The 12,212-nt window shown below is 40.1% G+C and overlaps 1 protein-coding gene across 1 annotated transcript in view; it reads left to right on the forward strand.

The window, feature by feature from the left end:
- LOC308099846 (attractin-like protein 1) overlaps positions 1-12,212 on the forward strand; it is a 404,123-nt gene that overhangs the window by 44,797 nt on the left and 347,114 nt on the right. The gene's annotated exons all lie outside the window — the stretch shown is intronic.

The raw sequence follows: 12,212 nt of genomic DNA on the forward strand, positions 1-12,212 counted from the left end.
TATTCTTTCAGCTTTTTTTTCAAGTCAAGTTTTTGATTGATTGAATACTTTATTAGTCAGAAATGTAAACATCACATGGTACAGTAAAGTAAATGTCATTAACATAGCATAAATAATTCACACAATACATGCCGTCAACAAATACAAACTATATGTACGAAGGAGAGAAAGGAAAAAAGGCGGCAGTGAATGACACCTCCTTTCGTTTGGAATTTATATTTACCTCCCCTTGTGGTCTCCTGATAGATGTTTTTTTAGGCCAATTTTGAAAGAGACCAGTGATAAACATCCTTTAATGGATGGTGTCAGGGCATTCCACATTTGGGTGGCAGAGTAGTAGAATGATAATTTCCCCATGTTTGTTCTAAATTGGGATGGTACCAGATCATGGTCGCTCCCTCTAGCGCTGTGGATGTCACTCACTTTGGAGACGTTTTTAGACAGGTATGAGGGTATTGAGGGCATTGTCTCTTTCACTATCTTAAAAAAACAATTCCATTGATTCTTAACCCTGTCTTCTATTGAGCCACACCCAAACTTAGCCTGGTAAACCCTCCCTCCGGAAATCTCAATTCCATTTCATTTCAGGAGTGAGTCTGGCCTGATCCGCCTGTCTGCAATATTGGCTGTGCTGGAGTTGGGCGGGAGTAATACCGTTGACTGACAACCCCTTCAGCCAATGATAATTTTTCCCCTTCAGCCAATCAGCAGTTCACCAGTCTTAATGTGACGCGACGGGACTTTTGAGACAGCCATACCCAAAATGGGTTGCCTTTTTCGGGTACAATGGTGTCACTGCCCGCCCCTACCGGTTCTCTAATTATTTTTTTTTAAATAGGCTTTGTCATGATTAATTGACCACATATATGAAGTTAAACAACTACATTCTATCCAAACGATATCTTATAAGTAAATTCCGTGCCTCAAAATAGAAGTTAGAGAGCTTTTTGAAGTAAAAAAATAGCGGAGAATTGTCCGCACAAGAAAAAAGATGGCTGCCGTTCGTGTTTTGGGCTCACTCGAACTCGCCACCTGATTGGCCAACGTAAGCTGTCAATCACAGAACAATGAGCGACGACGCTGATAGGCGCGGGCGTTTGGCATACACAGCCAATATTGCAGAGAGGCGGTTCATGCCAGACTCACTCCAGGAATCAAATAGAAATTAGATTTCCGGAGGGAGGGTTTACCAGGCTAACCCAAACTAGCAAAGTGTGTTGGAATTAGGTGGGTCATGGGCTTAAGGCCGAGAAGTAGTCGTATCTGTTTGTTTTGGGAGGTCTGAAGCTTAGTTTTTAGTGACATTGAGATGTTGGAGAGCCAAGAGGTGCAAGCATAATCAAAATGACATTGAACGAGGGCTCCAGCTAGTCTTGAGAGCACTTTTGTTGACAAAAGAGGAAATCCTGCCCACAAATCTTGGGCAGGAAAATTGCATCTTGCAATTGCAATTTTTTCCAGTTGAACAGATAGGCAGGCAAAAACATATTCTGTTAAATTGTTTATTAAAACATAAACTGTGCCAAGTGTCAAATCTCACTCCAAAACCAATTTGGCACCAAAATTGAACATGTGCTACACATTTTAACACAAAGTGTGTGCATGTGCATGTGCATGTGTGTGCGTGTCTGCAGGTCTGCGTGTGCATGATTGATATGCTCAATTTAGACTTTGGCACATTTGTAAGACAAACTAAGTTAACTCGAAACTCAATAACTCAACTCAACTGTAACTACAAAATAAAGACCTGCTCCGGTTTGTTTTTGTGTGTGCAAAAATCCAAACATCTTAACAGCTCTGTGCGTGAGAGGTGAGATTTTGTGTGTTTGTGTGTGTGTGTGTGTGTGTGTATGCTCATGCTCGTGTGTGTCTAAGTTTCCCCTCCATTAAAGCATGAGGTACCGTACCGACGTCACTCCCACTACCCCTGGGTCACAGCGTTATCTTTTGTATTGGAATCCGGATTCCCATAGGGGAATCTTAGATCCCGTCATAATATGACGCGATAAGAAATGTGTTCCAAAAATAAACAAACCACCCTGGCAATTTTGTCATGTATGTGACTCTGTCATCTATGATATTGAGTTGCATTTGATAACGTTTGGAGAAAGACATTATATTATATTTTCTTTGGATAAATTAGTACTTTTTCATCGTCAGTTGAGGCTTCCATATCCATATGAGTAAAATCGCCGGGTTTCATTGTCAGATTCATTGTCAATCTCGCCCTATCGTTCTCTCATATTTAAGACTGAAGGAACAGTGCAGCATATGATTGCCAGATGTACGTCATGCCTGTCTTCCCTCTGCTCTTTCTCATACACTTTCATTGTCAACCTCTCTCCATCGGTCTCTGTAACTCGGACTGAGTTGAATGTGCGCAGACATTAAAACGTGCATACTTTCTTTTTCCTGCAGTAGGCTCTGTGCATAACTGTAGTCCCAGCCATGTTTCCAGAAGGTGGCATACCCGTTTCCTGTTCTGGCATTTTCCCATAATTCGTTTGATTGGCAGCAGATAATGAACTGTAAACAAATATGATACCTTCACATGTGTTTCCAATTCAATTCTGAGGCAATCACACCAAAGAGGTTACATAGTTACTCTTTGATCAAACAAACAAAAAATGAACCGGAATAGGAAATAGGCATGCCACCTTCTGGAAACCCAGGACTACGGTAATACACAGAGCCTATTGGATAGTTCTGCCACATCCCTAAGCTGGAGGCCTTAGGGATGCTCATTTAGTATTTCACCCACTATCTGTTTTGGGTTTCTCTTTTGGTCCAAAACTCCAATGTTAAAACATTGCTGATTTGTTCTAAAGAGTGTGACTCATCAGGTGTCACTATTTAGTTGATTGGCCAGTTGTAATTGTATTGTAGTCAGTATCAAACATTCGGGACAAAATATACTCATATTCCATCCTCTTATGATGACAGTCCATTTTATCTTTTTTTTTTTATCACATAATAATTTTCATTTGTTAAATATGTATAAAACCCACAGACAGACTTACCCACTTTAAACCATAATTTGTCCCTATTTATGAAATTGTAGCTTGGCTATTTTTGCTACTACATAGTATAAAAGTATAAAATAGGGATTTCATTGATAGGTAAACAAAAACATAAATACAAAATATGTATAAAAGGTGAACTATGGAGATACAAGGACATTGACAATATAATGTTCCTCCTTTCATAATCAGTAAACGTTAACATCATTCTTAAACTCTTACAGCAGCTGTTGCAATGTAGTTGTGCCCTGCTATTGCTAAATTGTGTAGCACCGCCCCCTCCTGGATGGATGCTGAAGTACAAAGTATTTTCTTTCGATTCTTTCGATTTTGATGGGATATTAAAAAGACAGGAAGCTTTGGTCAGAGGCACAGGTCTCCTCCAGCTGGAATAGAACAGGAGACCTTGCAATGTTGTGGTCAGCTACCACCATGCCTCCAGAGCACAGAAACAAAGCCACAGTCTACTCATTGCTGCTGAATCTGCCAGTCACCATCATCCCAATGTTTATATCATCGCTGTCGGTCGGAAACCTCGGATGTCCAAAAGCGTTACTTTTCAGGAAATGGAAAAAAAGAACCTGTTTTCCAATGGATCTCATGTCGTTATTATTCAATCACAAGCTCTTGTTTTCATTGGTTCAATATTTATAAAAACCCACAAACACACTTTAACCACTTTCACCAAAAAATAAACCCACACATTTAAAAATAGCAAAAACATACCCTACCTACAAGCTTTTAGATCGGCTATTTTTGCTACGTTTGTGTGACACTGTAGTATGACGAAGTAGGGCATTAATTTTACAAAAGTTAAACAACATATAACTTGAAATGTATGGAGATACAAGCTTTCTGTCAGACAGCAAAGATATTCTAGTTTCCTTTCCATTTGCAGACATGCCCACCACTGTTGCCATGTCTGCTTATAAACGACTTTGGGCTTGTTTTTCTGTATAGTAGCTTGTAAATATTGGTAATTGTGGGATGCGTTTTTTTTGGGCTTGTTTCTAAAGTGTAAGTTGCTTATTTGGGCTTGTTTCCTAATGTTGTTTAAACCAGTGGTTCTCAAACATTTTCATGTCAAGGACCCCCAAATTAATGTGTAATTGTCCGCACATCCCCATCTGAATTTTTTTTTATGCCAGGGACCTCTGTACCAGAGTTGTTAAAATGTTTAAAAAATATTTATAAAATCAACATTTTTGAAAATAGCAGATCTACAAGCTCACAACGTGACACGTTGTGAGCTTGTAGATCGGCTATTTTCAAATAGCCGATGCATACAGGTTGAAAGAGCTCATGTGCCCTATAGTTGCTTCTTTTGGGCTTGTTTTCATAGACCTGGTTGCTTATTTCTCTCTCATAATCTGGCAACACTGATGCTCACGTTTAAATGCTCTGGCGAGGAATGCTGACACATTAGAAACCAAGTCAGACCATCAAGTCTTTGCCGTTCAGTCTCCGCAGGCTACAGGATGTTTGTAAAGCATTTCGAGCACTTAGTGTGGATATCAATGTTCCCTTTCAAAATCCATTCTACCATTTAAAACATGAATGGTTAACATTCATTTATTTGTTTAATGGTTGAGAAGGTTACATCCAGAACCATCTGTACTATCTATTCCTTGGGAACAGAGTATGTGAAAAGACTCCTTTACAGTCCTTAAAATATACTTTGTTGACTGGAATCCACCATGGGTTTATACTTGGCCTCCTTCTTTTTTCCCTCTTCACCAAACTTCTTTGCCAAAAATAGTGCCTCACAACGTGTCGCATTGTGACGTGCTGTGACCTTGTAAATCTGCGATATTCACTGATTTTTTAATGTTTAGAAGGGACTCTATAGGTTCACGAGGTAAAAGGACCATATGAGTGGTCTGTAGGTTGTTGACTACGGCTCATTATTATTTCAGACCACCTTCCAAAGCATACCGTGATTTGTTTGGTCTTCAAGGGGGGATTGATTTGAAAAGTCTGAAAATAGTCCATAGATTAATGATTAATTTACGAACAAAATTCAAGTAGAATCAATTATTCACCTAGGTTCCGTTTTGCATCATTTTAACAACTTAATCACTCAATGTAAAGGAATTTACACCAACCACAAACTCTAAAAAATAAGCAATCAAATGTCAAAATATTCTGTCTATTTACCATATGGTAGAAAATTATGTTTTTAGATTGGCATGGTCCGTTAAGCTCAGCTTTCCTGTTTCAATCAATAAAATCAATTAGTTCAATTAACTATTGCAGCCCTACAGCCAATAGGCACAAATGCACACGCTCACACTCACGCACACGCACACACACTGGATGATAAAGGTTGTCATGGCAATCCTGCACGGTTTGTGTGTTCCATTAATGAAAGGATCATGATGCACCTTTGGCCCTCTTCACTCCCCTCAAATCTCACATCAAATCAACATCTCTCATCATCTACCTATGCAAATAACATGATTGTGATTTGTACATTTATACTGCGTGTTGTACGAACTTGACAAATTTGGTTTACATTTAGATAGCTTATCAGAGCAGACTTCAAATAAAGATAAACTGCTTAAATTCCAACACACAGCGTCCACATGACTTCACAATGTCCAAAGATGTTGTATTTCATCATGAATGAATAACGATGGATTCATCGAGTTGAACATGCATGGCCAGATGGCCATGTCGGCTTTGCTGTATGTCAGATTACCACTGCTACCACGTAGGTGGATATAAGAATTGAAATGTAATATAAACCCCAACAGGGTCAGATAGGATCAGAAACAAGACGAGAATGTTAAACCCAGATTAACCAGCATTTATCTAAGACAAACCAGTCTAGTTGAAAGACCTAATGCTGTTGATTTCCCTTTGCTGTCTAATCACACAGTGTAAGTACTCAGTGCTTGAGTTAAATGGATAAGTTAACACTGAGGGGTTTTACTGTGGTTTATTTTCCCTCACGATTGTTCCTTGGATTCCCACTAGATGTCCCCCTTGGTTTACTTGCCCTCCCTGTTAACATCAAGCACTGTAACTAGAACTATTAATATAGTTTAAATATATATATTCTAACTCAAGTGAATGGCAGAGTCCACACTGCAACTTTAACGACAATGGTAGTGAATGATATTTATATCGTAGTGCTCGGTGTGGATGGCCCTTTTGTATTGTGCCAACAATTAGTGTTATTGTTTGCACCTGTGATGATTATTGTATTATTATATAGTCGAGTGTAGGGTGACCACCTTCAAACAGGCCCATTGAGGGACAGATGAACCCGTTTCACGGGACATCGCGGGACACGCGCGCGTAGAAAATTGGAAAAAAAAAGTTTTTTCGAAAAAAAGGAAAAAGCACCACAGCCCGTAGGCTACGGGATCGGCGCTTAACCGTTGGATTTAACGGCCCGTAGAACTACGGGCCCGGCGGTCAATGTGTTAAATGAGTGCCTCACAATCTCAAGGTCGCCAGTTCAAGCCTCACTTGATGCAGACTTCATTTAAGTTGAATTGCAAACAACATGACTGTATCAATGAATACATGTGCAAATGGTAAAGATAACCTGAAATGCTTATTTGAGAGTACGTTTTTTTTGACATACTTCATTGTGAAAGTAGCCGATCTACAATCTCACAACTTTTCAGATAGCAACGTTTTGTGAGCTTGTAGATCGTCCGCTTTCACTGGTTTCGGTTTCGAGGAGACATACAATTTCTCTATTGGTAAAAGGTTTGTGAACGAGTGATCTTAGTGTTAGTGAATCAGGGGCTTGGTTCATGACAAAAGGCAAGAGTTTATGATCTTCAACAGAAAAAATCAGCCTGGACAAAGCTGTAGCACTATAGGTAGTGTTGCAGCCTCTCAGTCCGAAGGTTGAGAGTTCGATTCCTGTTACGGGCAATAGGATGTGATGTCCAATAAATTCATTATGTTTCCATCTCTCTCTCAAATCTATTCCATTTCCATGTCTCTCTCTCTTCAATCCATTCCGTTTCCATGTCTCTCTCTCTCTCTTCAATCTATTCCGTTTCCAATGGCTCTCTTGCTCTCTCTCTGTCTTCAATCTATTATGTTTCCATGTCTCTCTCTCTCTCTCTTCGATCTATTCCGTTTCCATGTCTTACTCTCTCTCTCTCTCTCTCTCTCTCTCTCTCTCTCTCTCTCTCTCTCTCTCCTCTCTCTCTCTCTCTCTCTCTCTCTCTCTCTCTTCAATCTATTCCGTTTCCATGTTTTTCTCTCTCTCTCTCCAATCTATTCCGTTTCCATCTCTCTCTCTCTCTCTCTCTCTCTCTCTCTCTCTCTCTCTCTCTCTCTCTCTCTCTCTCTCTCTCTCTCTCTCTCTCTCTCTCTCTCTCTCTCTCTCTCCCGTTTCCATCTCTCTCTCTCTCTCTCTCCTCTGCTTGTGCGGGACGCGGGAGAGAGGGTCCAATTTCGGGACAGTCCCGCGAATTTCGGGACGGGTGGTCACCCTAGTCTAGTGTGTCTGTGTGTGGTCTCCTGGAGATGGGATCCTAAAACTCGAGTCAGGCTGTGCTCACAACAAAACGCTTGTCAGACTGTTCACAATCATTTTTCATTGATGTGTGCAGGTATGACATTTTAGGCTGCTTAACTGAGTAAAATCTATGTATTCCACATTTACCAAATGTGGAATACAAGGCTGGCCATTTGAGAGAAGTGTTGTCCACACTGATCACACCCATAAGGTTTCTCTCCAGTGTGAATTCTCTGGTGTGTTTTAAGGCTGGACATTTGAGCGAAGTGTTGTCCACACTGATCACAGCTATAAGGTTTCTCTCCCGTGTGAATTCTCTGGAGGTTGAACATCACAGAAAAGTGTTGTCCACACTGATCACACCCATAAGGTTTCTCTCCATTGTGGATTCTCTGGTGTCTTTTAAGTTTGGACATGCAACTGAAGTGTTGTCCACACTGATCACAGCAGTGTCGTTTTGGTTTAGCCAAGCTTCTTTGTTCTTTCACTGCTGGTAGCACAGGGGAGACAGGCTGATGATTCAACACTGGATTGCAGAAAGACAAACGAAATATGGTTGAGAGGTTGGAATATGGTACAAATGAACTTAATTACATTAGGCTGTTCCCATAGGAAATAGGAAAACGAGCCAACATGCTTTTATCTATATATCTATTTCTATTTATATTTATATATAGCAACAAGCTCAGACAACAAATGAGACAAAGCAGTAATAAAGAGAAATAATCTAAAGCAAAGCAACAGGTTAAAATGAATAATTTGACCTGTAAGATTGAGACAAGTAGTGAGACTGCTTAATTTAAAACGTGAAAAGTAAAGTAATAAGACATTTGTAGACATTTGTAGAAATTACAACTAGAAAGGAGGTAGAGAAAGTAACATACCATGTTCTTTGGGTCCCTCCTGTTCAGCAGAACTGTCCCTGGTGGGTTGAGAGAGTTCATCTTCTTCCACTGAATTCTGGAGTCCACAGTCAGATCTGATCAGAAATGATTGATATCCTGGAGGAGTTGTGGATACATTACAACTACACACTCTTCTTATACTAGAGAGCCTGGGGTGGGGCCAGTAACTGCTTTGAATGATTGGACAAAGAGAACAATACAACCATCTCTCCACCAATCACAACCTAACATACTTCTACATACTCCTACATGTGCTCCTCCCCCAGATATGCTCCACCCATGCAACCTTCTAGAAAATGTTGACTTTCTGTTACAAGAGAACCAAGAGCATCCATTTGTGGATGAATTGATTTGTAATCTCATGTAATTCGAATGTGTCTTCATTCCTATAAGATTTATATAAAATATTTGAATATAACACCCCATGTTTATAAATGCATATATTATGAAATGCATGAACAGTAAACAGGCAATCAGTATCTTGAGACTTCAACAATGTTGTATTCACTCATTAATGAATATATGAGTGAATATTAAATAATTCTCTCATCTGAGTCAGGTCTTAAGATGAGATGTACAATGTTCTGCTTATTAACCCTTGTGTCACAGTGAGAGGTCAAGGTGCATTTACAATAAACAACTCAGTCATGTCCTTGTATGGATGAGTCTCTCTCATCTCAATCTTGCTATTGAAGCAGAGCCATGCATTAAGATCGATAGGCCATTCAAGTTCCTATTTTACACAATTGCTCCAAATTCCTTCAGAACAATACAACCTGGTGAGGTGAAGGAATAACTGCTTGCTATATTCTGTTCATAGTCTTTATTGTACATCACAGCATCTTCATTTAATTTGGCAAACATCTTGTGTTCTCTAGAATTACAAGGTCTTTAGAAATATCTCCCTCACCCACTTCACACCTGCACATTCCTTTTGTCTTGTGAATGATTGCTTAGCTGTCTTTAGAAATGACCTATATCCATGCAAATGTGGTCATTGATTACAATTAGATGTGTCACTGTCTCACCAGGTGGCCCTGGTGTGTGAACAACTGACAGGAATAATTTGACCACAAATAACAGGCTTTTGTGGATTAACATGGTCACATTTTGTATCCAGAAGAACACTTTGGAATGTTAAAATTACATTATGTGTATACATGGACTATTTAGGGTAAATCAAGGAAGTGGAGCCATCTGAGAGCTTCACGCTCAAAGTTAAATTAGTTCTATCAGTTCTGTCAAAAATCTGTCATTTTACCTTAATTTATTACGGGGCCAGAGCTCTCAGCTCTGGACCTGTTTTAATGTTCCCCTCTTTTTTCTTCTCCCCCAAAAAGCATACGCTTTTTACGAAACTTGGCCATATGGTAGATGGTCATGAAAAACTATCAAGAAATAATTCTCACAATCTTTCGTCAAAAGGTGGCGCTATAGCAAAATGCCAACTTTGAACAGGTACAACTCATGCCCTGTTTGACCTACAGCCATGAAACTTCAATATACATATGCGTCTACTCATGATCAACAACTTTCACACTCTGACTTTTGACCTCTGACCTTTAGATCTCCCACCATTTTGAATAATATGAAAAACAGTTAAAACCTATCTCCTCCTGGGATTTTTAGTAATCTGCACGAACGTTTTACACATGAACTTTGAACCTATGCCGAAAAACTGATGCAAAAGATTTTCCATAAGTGAAAAAATGAAGCTTTAATGAGCCAATGAATATTGCAGTTTTATGACAATTATTCATCTGCCCCTAACACATACATGCAGACTCACATTTCTTTGAAACTTTGCGGTAATGTTGAGGGTCATTCCAAATATCACTGAAACCAATCTTACTCCAATTGGTCAAAGGGGGGCGCTATAGCGATTTTTTTTAAATGCAAACTTTAAACAGGCAAAAGTCATGCCTCGTTGGCCGACAGCCATTAAACCTGCTACAACATGTGCCTTGACTCATGAGGAACACATGTATCACGTTAACCAGTAAGCTCCGCCCTTAGATGTCTGCAATTTTGAGCAGTTTGAAAAACACTTAAACCCAGGATTTTTCAGCTATTTGCGTGAAACTGTATCATCTGTGTGATCTCCTTTTTCACAGGTTCTTGTCTGTTGGTCCAATGGCTTCTCCTTAACACCTTTACCGCCGGGCCCGTAGTTCTACGGGCCGTTAAATCCAACGGTTAAGCGCCGAGCCCGTAGTCCTACGGGCTGCGGTCTTTTCGCGCATGCGCGGTCCGGGTGCACTTTCGGAATTTTTTTGATCCACTTCCGTTTCCGGTTTGATGACAGGAAATAGAATTATTTGGGATCCGGTTTCGACGATCACGCCCGCTCCCATTCTACAGACGAAACTGAAACTCAATTCTCTTCCTGTAGTTTTTTCTCCTCGCATTTCACTGTTTAACGTAATCCGCTCTAACTACAGTCATGGAAGTCCGTTTGACATGCGGTCTTCACTGGGAGATACAGGGAGATCTCGCGAATGTAAACAGAACCGTTCACGGCTCAATCTTAAGGATTTTAACAAGATCTATGGCGACATGAAAAAAACAACAAAAACAACAAAAACACCTTGGCAGGTGAGTACATTATTATGAGATTAACCTCTGGCGGTGGATGTGTTAAGCGAGTGCCTCACGACCGCAAGGTTGCCGGTTCAAGCCTCACTTGATGCAGACTCATTTAAGTTGAATTGCAAAAAACATGACTGTATCAATGAATACATATGCAAACGGTAAAGATAACATGAAATGCTTATTTGAGAGTATGTTTTTTCAATGTATGACGTACTTCATTGTGAAAATATCCGATCTACAATCTCACAACTTTTCAGATAGCAACGTTTTGTGAGCTTGTAGATCGGCTGCTTTCACTGGTTTCGGTTTCGAGGAGACATACAATTTCTCTATTGGTAAATGGTTGTGAACGAGTGATCTTAGTGTTAGTGAACAGGGGCTTGGTTCATGACAGAAGGCGAAAGTGTATGATCTTCAACAGACAACTTCAGCCTGGATGAAGCTATAGCACTACTTGTAGTGTCTCATTCTGTGAGTCCGAAGGTTGAGAGTTTGATTCCTGTCAATGGCAATAGGTTGAGCTGTCTGTTTCTCTCACTCTGTCTGTCTATCTGGCTCTGTCTGTAGGTGGGTCATTCCACTTTTCAATTGCATCGCACAAAACATGACTGCATCAAATAATGCATGTGGCAATTTTTTAAGACATTACAATCTAATATTTAATTCAGACACTGTGAAACCACATGTTGCTTTTCACTTGGCAGGATGTAAAATGTCATCTCTCTCTCTCTCTCTCTCTCTCTCTCTCTCTCTCTCTCTCTCTCTCTCTCTCTCTCTCTCTCTCTCTCTCTCTCTCTCTCTCTCTCTCTCTCTCTCTCTCTCTCTCTCTCTCTCTCTCTCTCTCTCTCTCTCTCTCTCTCTCTCATTCACCAGGTCAGGTCTGTTGGTCCAATGGCTTCTCGCTTAAGTGTGTGCCTTAGAACCTCAAGGTTGCCAGTTCAAGCCCCACTTGATGCAGACTTCATTTAAGTTGCATTGCACACAACATGATTGTGTCAATTAATGCAAGTGCAATTGTTAAAGATAACCTGAAATGCTTATTTGAGAGTATGTCTTTTCAATGTATGACATAGTTCATTCTGAAAATAGCCGATCTACAATCTCAAAACTTTTCAGATAGCAACGGTGTTTCTGAGCTTGTAGATCGGCTGCTTTCACTGGTTCACTTTTATCTTCAACAGACAACCTCAGCCTGTACAAAGCTAT

Source organism: Gymnoscopelus braueri (assembly GCF_963280865.1).
Source record: "Gymnoscopelus braueri genome assembly, chromosome: 14".
NCBI lineage: Eukaryota > Metazoa > Chordata > Actinopteri > Myctophiformes > Myctophidae > Gymnoscopelus > Gymnoscopelus braueri.